The sequence below is a fragment of the Crocodylus siamensis genome, chromosome 3, assembly GCF_052110815.1.
Source record: "Crocodylus siamensis isolate JL-2025a chromosome 3, ASM5211081v1, whole genome shotgun sequence".
In the NCBI taxonomy this organism is placed as follows: Eukaryota; Metazoa; Chordata; order Crocodylia; family Crocodylidae; genus Crocodylus; species Crocodylus siamensis.
The window spans coordinates 48471567-48485982 of NC_143397.1; the positions used below are offsets into that span (position 1 = coordinate 48471567).

Consider the following 14416-nt stretch of genomic DNA (forward strand, 5'->3'; position numbering starts at 1 on the left):
CCAAATCTGACCCACAGAACCATGGGTTCTGACCTGCAGATATGGGGCTTCAATGGTGGGAGGGTATGGGTGGCATTCTCCCTGTGGGAACAAGTGGCAGTAGCACCTACCCATCTGCCTGCCACTGATGTGGGATGGGACATTTTAGTCCACAGCCAGAAAAGGGTGGCTACCACTGACCCATGTAACTACAGAACAGCTCTTAAAGTGGACTAGGTAGAAGGGGCAGAGAGACCACACAGCCCGTGTTTCCTGCCATGAGCAAATGGAATGAGTTGTCCCTATGTGTGCAGGGCAGCAATAATGTCCATACATGTAGGGACAGAGGAGAAGTATGCTTCAGCCCAAGAAGCTAAAGGGGCATAGTGAAAGAATTGTGTACTACTGCTGCCATGGGTTGAGCTTAATCAAGAACCAAAAGGGAATATCATATAGTTAACAAATATTCTACATTGTATTCTATGAGACTGGTTGAGAAAACTGTTTAGTATTTTTAATACTGTAATGTATATCCAGAAGTTAAATCGTTCTAACATTATAGCTGGGAATTTCTGTACGTTTTCAGAATGTATATTGAAGGAGATAGGTAAGGAGGATTGAGTTAGACTGAAGTCAAGCAGAAGGCATGGAAAAAAATGCATAAGCTTTAATGCACCTGATGAAGTGAGCTTAGGTTCACAAAATCTTATGCTTCTCTGATTTAGTTAGCCTACAAGGTGAATCTCTACCCTGGCTTCAATTATAGGAGATGCAAGATTACACTGGACAGTAGTTCTTATGAAAAAAAAAATTACTTGTACTATTTATATCCACTAGCTTTCTCTTAAGGTTTTGAGATAATGAATTCTCTATAAAAAAATTCAAATAAAATCCAGAGAAAAAAATTGGTATATTTTACTGATAGTTTAACCACTGCATGCTGTAGTTTTAACAGGGATTATTTGATGTGACAGGCACATGTTCTATATGCCACTTTCACTGAGCTAAACATCTTGCAAACTCTTTTCATAAAAATGTCAATTGATTTTGAAGAGAAAGATAACGTGGTGACCACAGGGCCAACAAACTGAGAAAAAGGTGGCAGACATGAATAAATATGCATTTAAAGACAGGAAATAGCCAATTATAAGAATAAATGTGGCCTCATAAAATGGGCATAAATGGGCATTCTACTATTATGGACAGATTAAATTTGTTACAAGGTTTTTTTTTCAAACACTATCTGTTGTGTAGCTGTTAAAATGAAACTTCTGCAAAGTTCATACAGTAGGTAGGTTCAATTAATTATTTTACAATGAACAATTTTAAACAGAATAATGGGGCTTACTGAGTTTGGCATTTACCTTTTATTTTGGATCTTTGGATTTTGGACTGTCATGAAGTGAAAGGAATTGTTATAGGAAAAGTTTAAAAATCTCATGGTCAGTGTATGTTCAGTATGTCTACATATGCCAAAAAAATCATTGTTTAGGCTATAATAAAGATAATGAATTATGCTGATCACATACGTGCAGTGACTGGTTTAGATTGCGTCTAGTATTAAATGTTCTTGTCTACTTTAACTACCAAATACTCTTGAAAGTATGCTTAAAATATGTCTTTGTGAGAACATTGTTGTATTTATCTTTGGATAGTATTATTATCACCTTAGTCTTTAATTTGAATAGTTTCAGTACTGCCAATAAGGTCAGTAAGAGAATCAGTAGGGCTTAATGATATCAGTAATCCAACAGTAATCCCAAATCATCTCCAGTCATTTTAGAGTCTTAGCCAAAAAAGGAAAAACAAAAGGGAAATTGATGCGACTTTCCACATGCACATACAAATTCATTATCCTAGTGTTTGTCTATGTAGTGAATGTAAACAAATAATGTTAATGTAAAGTTAAAGTGGAAATAGTGGGCTCCCAAAACACAGGGCATTCCAAAAGTTAGTCTTCTGTCCCAACATTAATAGTCCATGCCATTCCTCTTTGAGACAGATAATCAGTTCTTTTCAAAACAGTTCTATGCAGCACTTCTTTCGCAAGTCCCTACTGCTATTACTGAATTTGGAGAAGAGAGTGGCAAAACAGCTTCCATGTATGTCTTCAGCTGTTTTATTTTGTAATACAAATCCAATTTTTAAGCAATCAGAGTCAGTAATTTGACAACAGTTCCATTTAGGCTTATGCACTAGCATAATGTCATCTGGACAGAACTCATATAAACACTCTTTCCAAAGCATTGTACAGGCATGCTTGTCATCACTAACAAGGCAGCAAAGCTACTGCTGTTTCTCAGTTCTGGATCAAGGAGCATATTTCCTTCTGCATCTCTTCCTGCATAGAGAAACAAGAACCAAGAAGAACCTTCTTCACTCTCTGGAATCAGGCAAGTGGCTGGGGAATGACTGTAATTTGGAAGCAAAACAAACACAGAAAATTCAAGATACTTCCTTTCCTCTAGAGCTGTTCAGAAATTGGAAACTTTTTTTGATGGAAATATTTTATATAAATAATTGTAAAAATATTAGGACCAAAACACTCCTGACTGAATCACTTAAATGCTTTGTGAGACTTTAATTGGACCTCTCCTGCACCTAAGGGGGCTTCCTAAACAGACTACACTTCTTTAAATGGGACATGTTCTCCCTGTAGAAGAGGGAAGATACTGAATGTTAGGAAATGTAGTCAGGCTGTGGAATTCATCCCAAAAAAGAGAATGGGAACAAACTGTAGCTGATGCAACAATGCAACCCGGTTCAATTCCCCAGGCTCCAGTTTGATTTGAATGGGAGCTGAGGCGGCTCCACATGTCAGCTATAGCCTGGCAGTGCTCAGCCCCAGCAACCCCAGGTCCCAGACAGCACACAGAGCCCTACCGAGCTGCACTGCACCTGCACCGTGGGGCAGCTGCCATGAGGGTGCCAGGTGGAGGCACAATTCCAGCTGCCCTCCACTGCCCCGTGCTGCCACCATTACCCAGAGGCCCCATTTGCTTCTGCTGCAGGCAGCAAGTACAGGGCTTTTATTTAATTTTTTTAAGTGCCGGGACTGGGCTGGGGCCAGGGAGCACAGCCATGGAGGCTTCTCCCTCAGCTCCCCCTGCCCAGGCAGAGAAAGGAAAACAGCCGGAGGAGACAGGAGAGAAGCTGTAGCTGCCCAGCTCTGCCTGCCTTTCCCTGGCTGATCCGAATCATTGAATCTCTCTGAATCAGTGCTGAATCTTCCAAAGCCAAATCAGCTGAATTGAATCACTGTCCTCCGAATTGGCTGAATCCAAATTGAATACTTCCCTAATCGCATAGCCCTAATCTGCAGGCCTGCATCCTCACAATGTCCTTTAAAGACTTCTTGAGCTTCTGGCTTTTTTCATAATTGAACAATCATTATTGACATTATGAACTCTTTATATGGGTATTCCTTCAAACATTTGTAATGTGATATAAGCCAATGGTTTGCCTTTCTTGCAAAGGTTAACAGCATACTGAGCTGCATTAGTAGGAGTGTTGCCAGCAGATCGAGGGAAGTGATTATTCTCCTCTATTTGGCACTTGACAGGCCACATCTGGAATAGTGTGAATACAGCAGAGGAAGTTTAGGTTGTATAAAAGGAAAAACTCTCATGAGGAGGGTAGTAAAGCACTGGAACAGGCTACCCAGATAGGTTGTGGAATCTCCATCCTTAGAGGTTTTTAAACCCAGGGAGCCAAACCTTGGATGGGATGATATAGTTGGGGATGGTCCTGCTTTGAGCAGGGGACTGGACTAGATGACCTCCTGTAGTCCTTCCTTAGCCTAATTTTCTATGATTCTATGATGTACCTTTTTTCAGTTCCTTTTTATTCCTGCTTTACATATTTATACATATTTTAAAGTTTTCTTGTAAGTGAATTTTTAAATTTCTCTTCTTTTATTTTCACTCTGTTATATCTTTCAGAAATGATGATCCCTAGTAATAAACTAAATAAAATATTTATATAAGTGGCAAACATTTCTGACAGTGATAGCTTTTATTGGAAATTCTTATATTAAAAGCTTGTCTAACTTTATCCCAAACTCCATAGTTGGTCCAATAAAAGCTATCACCCTAAGAAATTCTTGCCTGTTGCATATTTTCTGGACCATCATGGCTATAACATCACTACTTACTCTTAATCAGTCACAATTAAATCAGATACTGAGGCATTCTTTAACTCAAAGCCTTTATGTGTGCTGTACCTTTTTATATCCATGTTACATGGCATGATTGTGTCTAATTGGCTATTCACTATCAAAGGTAGGTCTCCATCGGTATTACTGCTTTCTAATGACCTACAGCAACCCAAAGGATATACATCTCTCCTTAGCCTATGTATTAATATATAAACAGCAAAAAAGAATAAATATTACAGACTGGCAGTTGATTGATTGGATATATTCAAATATATAAATGACTGGTAGGCACCCAAGCCTTTACTGAATCTTAATGAGAATTGGGGATCTAATCTATGTATTTCTGAAACAATACTTCTTGAAAATTAATATGCAAATTATGAAATAGTTTATTTTAACTCTTACAAATGTACAGCTAGTGAACTGATTTTTGCACAAGTTTACCCTGATTTTATTAGGTCTCAAACCTATGCAATAAGCCATCTGTGAAGAGATTATGTGCTTGGCCCAAGAATAGCTGAACATAATTCCTAATTAGAAGATAAAGGAAAATATTTTTTTCATTATCTATTACCAACTTTGCTGTAATTTTCTTAAATTCTTAGTTCAAATGGCGTTAACATCGACAATATAGCCCCTATAGGGACGGAATGCCACAGCTTTTCAGTTATGATTAAACTGACTCTTAAAATTCATTTGACTTTTTTCCCCCCCGTCATGTTGCCATCATATGACACGTTTAATGTTGTCTGGGGGCTCTGCACATTTCCATATGTTAACATATTTAGATTTCTTTAAACTTTAAAAATAACACTGCATTTCCCATTTATTGCATTATAAATTGCTTGGGCATGAGGTAATTACAACAGGCTACAAGCCCTATAAATTATTGAGAGATGGTTACAGCCTTATCCCCATCTTAATTTAAATTTTAAATTGGGAATTTTTATGTTCTCTTTTAAATAAAAAGTCTCCTATGAACATTAAACAAGAAAAGCAAGGAGACTGTTTCTATTTATTTGAGGACAGAGTTGAGTCTCCTATTTTCATTCTCACTCTTTTGCAAGTTAAATGATACAACAGACAATTTTAAATAACTTATTTTTTGATGGCAGATTTGTTTGTGTAGGCTTCTTTCATAGAAACTCCCATTTTCAAAAGGCCAGCCATCACATCTCATTTTAATTCATATACGAATTAATTAATTAAATACATTTACATTTTCAGATAATTAATTCTGCACCCAAAGAGTAATTTTGTGAGGAAAATTTGAAGAAATCATCACATAGAACTGAATTCAGCTCTTCTTGTACCCATCTCAATAATTAGTTTTTTACAATTAAAAATCCCTGTAGTAATGGCTCTGGGCAACTACAGCCCAAGTCCATAAGTTCTTCTCAGCTTCCATGTGTGTACCATCCTCAGCCATTATTCACATGTTTGCATGGCCAATCTGCAATGTGATTAGAGAGCTGACAGTAGTTCTCTGTTTTTGTCTTCTAGTCCTTCAGCTACCCCTTTCTTTACAATATACCCTTTGGAAGCTGGGGGATGCTTTATAGTTGCTGCTTTGTGTTTAACCCCTCTTTTTCCTTAAAAACTGTACAACTTCAGCAAAACCCCAGGTAGACTCCCTTAAACCAGTTAACCTATGTTCTGCCAAGCTGCAGAAATGCAACTAAACGGCCAGAGCAACATGCTTAAATCTCGGTGAAGGGATGCTCTAAAATAATTTTGGCTGTAGGAGCAGGAATAGTCACCACTGCAATGTAATTTTAAAACAGCTCACTTGGAGGTGGGGGACTGGGGACAATAACTAGAATGGGTTGTAGCATGAGACAAAATAAAGTACATCAAGCACGGACACAAAAATGTGAAAGTCCACTAACCACAGGCCCTTGTTTCACGCACCTGCTATGTTGAGCTCTTTGAGGCACTTGCCACTACTCTGTGTACCAAGCCCATCACTTTGCATGATCCCATTCTTCAAAAGGGGAGAAGAGGGAGAGGAGCCTCTTACAAGGGTTTCCCATGGTATGAATGCTATTTTGGGGTCTCAACCCTTACAAACACAGAACAACCTAACTATATACCTTGGGAGGATTCTCTGAGGACCTTTTAAACAGTGAAACCACAGATGCCCCCCCAAAAAGTGGGAAAGGAACGACCAGAGCCATGGCCCAGAAGATGCCTGAAATTGTTCTGGGGAAGCTTTGAAGTAAAGAGGTGGGATTTCCTGGTACATGGCCAAGGAATTTACAGTTAGGGAAGATTTTGGTTATCATGTAGGTGATCTGCTTCAGTAAGGACAGCATACACATAAAGGGTTTATATATGTTCTCCTCTCTCTCCCAGGAAGCATCCATTCCTAGATATCTATGGAAGAAAAACTGTAAACACAAAATTTAAGTGTCCAAGTGAACTATACCTCATAGTACTACTCTCACAATTTAATTACGTCCCCCTGACATGAGCAATGGTCTTTATACAGACACAGTGCAGAACAAACACAACTGCAACATAAATCCCTTTCCAAATGCTAAATCAGGCACACGGAACACAATGCTGCATTACACATTTCTAAATAGATGGCTTAAAAGAAGGAAACTGCAGGATGCAGACATCACTACCTTTGATGTGGTTTTGGAGCCCACACCCGGGCTCCACTTCCCTGCTTCCAGGCATTGGCAGCAGCATAGAGGACCACAGGGCAGCCTGTGCACGGGCTGTAGGTGGCTATAGCTGGGGGAGATGGGGCTGGGTGGTGCACAGCTAGACACATACACAAGCTGCAGCCTGCATGCTGTGTGTAGAACAGTGCCATGCTGGTAAGTCTGTGGAAGGGGAGGGGCAAGGGGAATGGGAAGGGGTGGAGGGGGACAGATCAAAGCCTCCACAGTGAAGGAGGGAGTGGGACAGGGGTAGCACTGGGGTCTATGGGGCTCTGGGCCCAAGGTAGGTCATGGGATGGAGTTGCGGGAGACTCATCCAGAGGCACGGGGGGGAGGGGCTTTCTGCTGCTGCACGTACACCTGGGGGAGGCACGGGGAGCACATACATGCTCCCTGGATTTGTGCATGGGGTGGAGGTGGGCTGCCCACTGTGAGCTGGGGCTCTGTGCTCTGCTATCTTTACCCCAGGACCCACATGTCCCCTGCCTGCCCAGCAGTAGGAGGCACAATATAGTGTTGCGCAGCTCGCGGGGCAAAGGTAGCAGGGCACAGAGACCCAGCCCACAGCAGGCAGCCCACCTGCCTCTGCCCCTCACACAAATCTGGGGGCACGTCCCCCCCATGCCTCCCCCAGGGGGGTGCACAGTAGAGCCACCCTCCCGCACCTCTGAATGAGCCACCCACAGCTCCATCCCATGACCTTCCCTGGCACTGAGTCCCATTCACCCTAGTGCCTGCCCCTGTCCCTACCCCACTCCCTCCATCAGCTTGGAGGCCTCGATCCTTCCCCCGTCCCTACCCCTCCACAGACTTACCGGGGGGTGCACGCGTGCATGTATCCCTCACTCCCAAGCCACAGCCCCCTGCCCAGCTCTGCTGCTGCCCTTCACTCCTGACTTACAGTACCCCTGGATCCTGCCAGGATGTGTGGAGACCCACCCTCCCCTGGCTCCAACCCCCCCACACACACCCACAGAGCCCCACACATTCACAAATTCTCCCCCTTCACACACACACTTCACCCCCCCACTATACAAGGTACCTGCATTTTGAGGTTTTAGCTGTGTGATTAAAATTGCGATTAATGTGCAACTAAACGCAATAAAATCTTTCAATCATTTGACAGCCTTGCTAAAAACCCACTTCTATTTGTTGTTAGAAGTCAACAGATCTATCTGCATTTTTCCTTAAGTTCTTTCTTACATATATTTGTAAATTTAATCAGTTGTGTACTACTTATTTTTCAGTTAACTGTAAGGAAACAGGAATCTGCAGCTTTGTCAAAGATTCAGTCTGAGTAAAAGAAAAGCAGCGAGCAATCTACTCAAGCCAATAAAATGGCATCCTATGCTTAAAACTAGCAAGCAGAGTGTTACATTTAAATTGATCTTTTATTCAGCAACTAAATCAACCCTAACTCAACGCAATCCATAAAGCTAATCAGACATAAAATATCCCATGCAAATTAGCAGCCTCAATAGAACAGGCACTTTAAAACTCCTACCATATCAGTACAACATGCCCCATGGTATTTCACCATCCACAAAACAGAACATAGCCTCAGCAGTTGATTGCTCATTAAAATTGCCAAGAGACATGGATGTGAACATATACAGCATCCCTAATTTCCCTTAGCAGAAGTCTTCTTTATGGAGGCACTTTTGAGTTGCATGAATATGTCCATCTGTGTCCTGGATTCATTCCACATGAAAACTCACACTTTAACTTTCCTGGCACTCTACAAGGAGTGGTAGGCAACAATTGTGTATAAGGGGTTTACAATATTTGCATCCAAATGTTTTTGGAAACACTACCATTGTGTCTTTGGCCTTCCATATATAAACTCTTACACCTATAAACTCTTACTCCTTTTCCTCTTCTACCAATCTGAGTCACCAGTGGTGACCAAAGACCCCAATTTTTGGCAGTAGGCAAGAGGATACAGGGTAAGCAGTGTTTATCCCCTGAGTTCTGGAACTGCATCCACGCAGCAGCTCTGGCAACTGTGATGACACACCCTGCAGGCCACAATTTAACAGCCCTGGGTTGCCAGTTGGACAACCTGGAGCTAGGCGACTGGCTCAGAATGCTGATCAGCAGAAGACAGGGAGACCCAATATCTCTCACAACCTTTTTGATCCACCTTGATGCAGCTGTAACAGCCAAAGGCCTCAGGGTAAAAATGCACAGCAATGAAAGAAAAACCTCAAGTTTGTTGACAATAAAAAGAAAAGAAAAGGGCTTGTCCTTCACAGGACCAGTAAACAATTCAGGCTACATATTAATGTGAAGTAGACAAAGAAGATTAAAAAAGACAAAGAACCAAACAGGCATTAAAATAGGTGACAAGATGGATAATGTGGATAGTTTCTGCTCCCTGGGAAACATCATCAAGTAGGACAATACTACTCAAACAAGATTGCAAGGAGGATATGGCAGGTGCAAGTGGCCCTGGGCAACATGAAGCTGATAGGCAAAACAAGGGAATCTCCCTAGGCACAGTAATCAGAATGCTCAGAACACATATGTTCTGAACCCTGCTCTTTGCTGTATAGATATAGCCTTTAAAGAGGGCTGATAAACAAAGACTGATGGCCTTTGAAATAATGTTACAAATAGCTGCATGTAGTCAGTTGGCAAGACCATGTCAGAAGCGAGATCATCAGGATCAAAGGATTAGTTTGGAAGAACTGTGGATGTGACCATGAGAAGGAATCTCCACCTGTCTGGATACATCTGGGTGGTAAATGATGATCTTCTGCAAAGGACCACGCTCTTTGTCCCAACAGAGGTCAGCAGACCAAGAGGTACTGTGCAGGAAGTTATTGGACAATGTGATAGAATGCTGCAGCAGGAATCCAGGTATGCTGAAGTACAAGATAAAAACTTTAAAGAGCTAGAGTACAACATGGCTGGCTTCTCTGGAATTAGACTCTGGGACAGGACATTTCTGCTAATGTATCCAAATATCATATTCATTCTTTAGCCATAGCAACAAATTGGGACCTCGTGTTCAGTTGCTTATCCACTATGACCTCTAAAATCCTTTTTGTGACTCCAAAAAGAAAGGGACTGTACAAGGAATCAGTGTGGCAGGAAGAGAAGGGACAGGACTAAGATGAAAATGAATTGAAGCAAGTGTGAAGCTTGTGGGAGATTAACAGAAGAGTATGTCTCCTCTAAAGAACACTTCCTTTAGATTCTGGAATGGGAGCCATAAATATTAGTCTTATTCTTCCTCCATTGTCAACAAGTATTATTAAAATCATCCTTCTCTTGTACCAATGCACATAGAAAATGACCACCTACTATTGCTAGTAGCTGCTCCCTTGAGTGCTGCAGGTCCATGTGGTGTACCTAGCGGTTCCAGTCTTGATGAACCATGTAGGTGTCAATAAAATTCCATGAGATAGAAATTCTATTTCTTTAGTTTGAGTTTTGAAAAAAGCAAATTCAGAAATTACACAGAATAAGATGCTTTCATTGTACATTTTAGCACTGCAAAGTCTAGCACTCAAATAGTAGAACATGTTAAAATTAAAGTTGAAGAAGGAAGGTTAGAACCGAGTTCCTCGTATAAACATTCAACTACCTGATTTATCCCCGAACCAAGTCAATTTTGTGTACCGAATTCCTCTCTGGAAAAATTAGTATGGGATCGTTTGATTAGCAAGGATCCAAGTTTTCCATTCACCACGAAAAAACATGGTAAAACCCAGATTTTCTCATTTTAGGGGGAAAAACCTGGATTTTTTTCCTTTAAAGGAAAAAAAACTGAAAATGGTGGGTTTCTCCTTGCAGGCTAGCAGAGTTCCAGCATGCAAGGGGCTGCAGGAAACAATAGAAGGATTATCAGTGAGGGGTGCCATGTACATATGCACATGTACACATGCGCATGGCCACCATGCAGCCTGGAGAGCAGTTCCCTTCAGGTAAGTCTGGTAATGGGGGGAAGAGGGATTGAGGCCCCCCATAAGGAGGGAGGGAGAGAGTTGGGCAGGGCTGGGACTAGGGCTGCAACTGCTGCCTATCTGGGCCAGTGGATGGGGCTTGGGGCCCGGAGCCCACATGCGCAACCACAGAGCCTGGATGGGTAGTGGGACAGGGCCATGAGCAGCTTGTCTGGGGGGGGTAGGGAGATGGGCTGAATCCCTGTTGCTGGGCACACTCCTGGGGGGGTATAGGGAGCATAGGGGGCACATGCCCCCAAATTTGGGGGAGGGTGGGTGTGAGCTCCCTGCCCTGCTACCTTCCCTGTGAAGCCTCCACAGTCCAGCAGGTGGGTCCTGGTGCAGCAGAGTGGAGTGGGGCAGGGAAGCTCAGTGCTGTTGCCACAAGCCCTGGGCTGCCATGGTGAAGCATCCTCTACCTGCCTGGCACTAGTGGAGGTGGCAGCATAGAATTATGCCCCTTGCTGCTGCTGGGCAGGCAGGGAGAGCCTCGTCATGGTGGCAGGGGCTCCAAGCCTCAGCAACTAGCTTCCCTGCCTGGCCCCACTCTGTCTTGCCTTGCCCAAGTCCTGCCCACTGGGCTGCAGATGTCCCAGAGGGAGGGCAGCAGGCCAGGGAGCCCAAGCCTGCAGCTTGCATCTGCCCTCCCCAACCATGGGCTCCACTCCTGTTGTGCCACCTGTGTGGGAAGGGGAGCAGAGCTCCATTCTCCATTCTGCTGCAGCAGCTGCTGCCTCCTGCAGGCAGGATCTGGGGTTTGGGCACTGCTGTGGGAGCCAGGGGCACCAGCAGGGCCAGGGGGCTATGGTTGGGGAGAGAGGGGCACCAGCAGGGCTGGAAAGTTGTGCGTCAGGAATAAGGAGCAATGGAATGGGCAGAGCACTGACATATTGAGGCTACTCTGTGCCAGAAAGCAGCTGAGACACCACAGCCACAGCCGCCCCCTTCACCTACAGTGTTCTGATGAATGAAGGAGACAAGAAAGTTCTGATTTTCTAGGTTAAAAAACCTAAAATCAGATGCCAAAATTTATAGATATTTAGAATTTATTTTATTATAGTAATTGAGTCACTAGTAGGCTGCCAAATTTCTTTAAAATTGTAAATAAATCAATAAAACATTGCATTTAAATTTTATTTTTACATATATAATATATATGTATATATTATATATGTAAAAATAAAGAGAGAGAGAGAGAGAAAGAGAGAAAGGTGTTTCATTTTAATCACAGAAAATGTGGATTTGGGGGTTTTTTAATCAGAGACTTTGTGATCTTAATTTTTCTTTTTATCAATTTGCAATCCCAGAAAAATCAGGATCCCTCTTGATGAGGCACGGTATCATAAAGCATATGCACAAGAGAAATAAATTAGGTTTGTGGACTACTTTAATTCTGTCATGTTCTAATTTGTCAGTACTTTCCTTTGCAAGCTTAATGATCATTTAACATAATTTGTTTTACATGCAATATAGATTTTTGGGTTTGATCCTGCAACTTTTGGCCATAATAACACTCCAACTAAGTATATGAATAAGGACTCGTTATACAAAGAAGGGTTCAGGATTGGGCCCAAGATAGGTATACACATTTTCCCACAACTAAGACCTCCAGTGATGAGTACATTATTTAAACAGTACTCAAATGTGAAATGCAAAGAAATAAAGAAAAATAGCTTACACCTTTAATGATTCCCTTATATTATCCACTTGTGTTTATAACTAAAGATCAAAATATTGTTTGAAAACAGAACATATTTGCCTTTGGTTCTATATTACTGCTTTTAAAATAAAAACAAAAACTATGATTGCAGCAATGAGATATTTGACACTGGGATTTATGTCTAGTGAGATACAGCTTAATGTTAGGTTGTAAGATGTACTAGCCATAAATTACATGCAATACAGTAGGAAGAAGAGCTAAAGTTGCTTTAGTTAATATTTACATTGCATCTCATTCTTGTGTTTTCAGATACAATCTATAGGAGTGCAGATTCTTTTGATGTTTATTGTGAAAGTTGAGTAACACCAAATATAAATTGCTTGTTAGAATTAAGGAAGGTTATAGAAAGCATATGCGATCTCATAGTCCTTCTGACATAACTGGATTTGGAAATTACAGACTAATATCTTCCTAGGGGTAAAATCTTGCAGTGGAATTACGAATCTACTCGATGGAGTTATAGAAATTAGGAGAAAAGACTTATCTATAAATGTTTATTTTCCTTATATGGTCCTTGCAGTACTACATATACATCATAGCCATTTACATTGTGAGGTGTCACTGGTGAAATTGGCCTATATTAAAATTCATGTTTTCCTCTGCTAAAACACTTTCCCTTATACACATTTACTTACACTCATACAAATGCAGAGACAGAGAGAGACACACAGAGAGGGGGATTCCCTGTTTGATAAACATTGTTGCCTAATCTGGTCCATCCCCAATCTATCCAAAATACTGCTGCCAAAACTAATTTTCTGTCCAACTGCTCTAATCATACAATTCTCTCATGAAATCTCGCTACTTATTTCACCAGAAAAATCTTTGTGTACATGTTCTTCTAGGTCCATTTTCCCCACCCACTGTTACCCTTCCAACATTTAATGCTTTTCTTTCTACCTTTATCCATTATATACTAGTCTTAGCTCCATGCAGTGGAGTAATTTGTGAGACAGGACCACAAGGAAGACCTACAATTCAGTTAACTGTCATTGGTGAATATTTGAGGCAAAACAGAATCTCACTGGCTCAGTAACTTGCTAATAGGAACCTACCAAATACAAGATTTCACGGAAATCGTGTAATTGGCAGCCTCCCATGAAACAGCCAGTTCCCTGTGAAAAAGTGCAGGGAACTGGCTATGTTCAAAAAGCCAGCAAAAAGCTCTCTCCTAAAGGGTGCGGGGAGGGGAGGGAAGGGACCAAAGGGAAAAAAAAAAGGCAGATTGCCAATCTCCTGAAGTGGGTGAGGGGGTAGGGCAAGGGGGTGGAGAAAGGAAGATATGGGAAAAGTTCCCATCTCTCTGTCTCCAGAAAGGGAGGCAGGGAGCAGGTATTTTCCTAAGGTCTTTCTGTGTATAGTTTAAGTGCTGATTTAATCAAATGTATATAAATTGGTATTAGTATAGTCATGATTTCCCTCTTTAATAAAATTTACAGTTGGTATTTCTTTAATTTCATTGTCTCCTTTGATTTATTTTAGCCAGGACCTAGCTTTACACTTCTATTGGGTAGGGGAACTGTTTAAGTGCCACACTTAACTGGTTTGTTTACTCAGTAATTATCACCCTCCACCCCCTGAAGAGGGTGATAATTACTGAATTAACAAGCTAGGCAGCTCCAGCTAGGGCTTTTTATCAATGCCTGGGAGGAGTGGGACTTGTGGCACTCCTCAGCCAGAGGAGTGGGACTTGTGGCACTCCTCAGCCAATCAGAGGTGTGTTGGGGGCGATGGGGTTGCTCCACCTTAAAAATGGTGGCCCTGGTTGTGATACGGCCATAAAATTGGAAGTCCCGGCTGTGTTACAGCCATGTAATTGGCCTTGTGGCCCATGAATTTGGTAGGGTGCTACTTATTAAAGTTGCAGTCTCTCTACAATGTTAAAATGTTTTGGATAAGGTTAGTTCTCCAAAATTATCTTTTCAAAATTTCATGATAA

The 14416-nt window shown here is 41.8% G+C and overlaps 1 protein-coding gene across 1 annotated transcript in view; it reads right to left on the reverse strand.

The window, feature by feature from the left end:
• MCTP1 (multiple C2 and transmembrane domain containing 1) overlaps positions 1-14416 on the reverse strand; it is a 500289-nt gene that overhangs the window by 181117 nt on the left and 304756 nt on the right. The gene's annotated exons all lie outside the window — the stretch shown is intronic.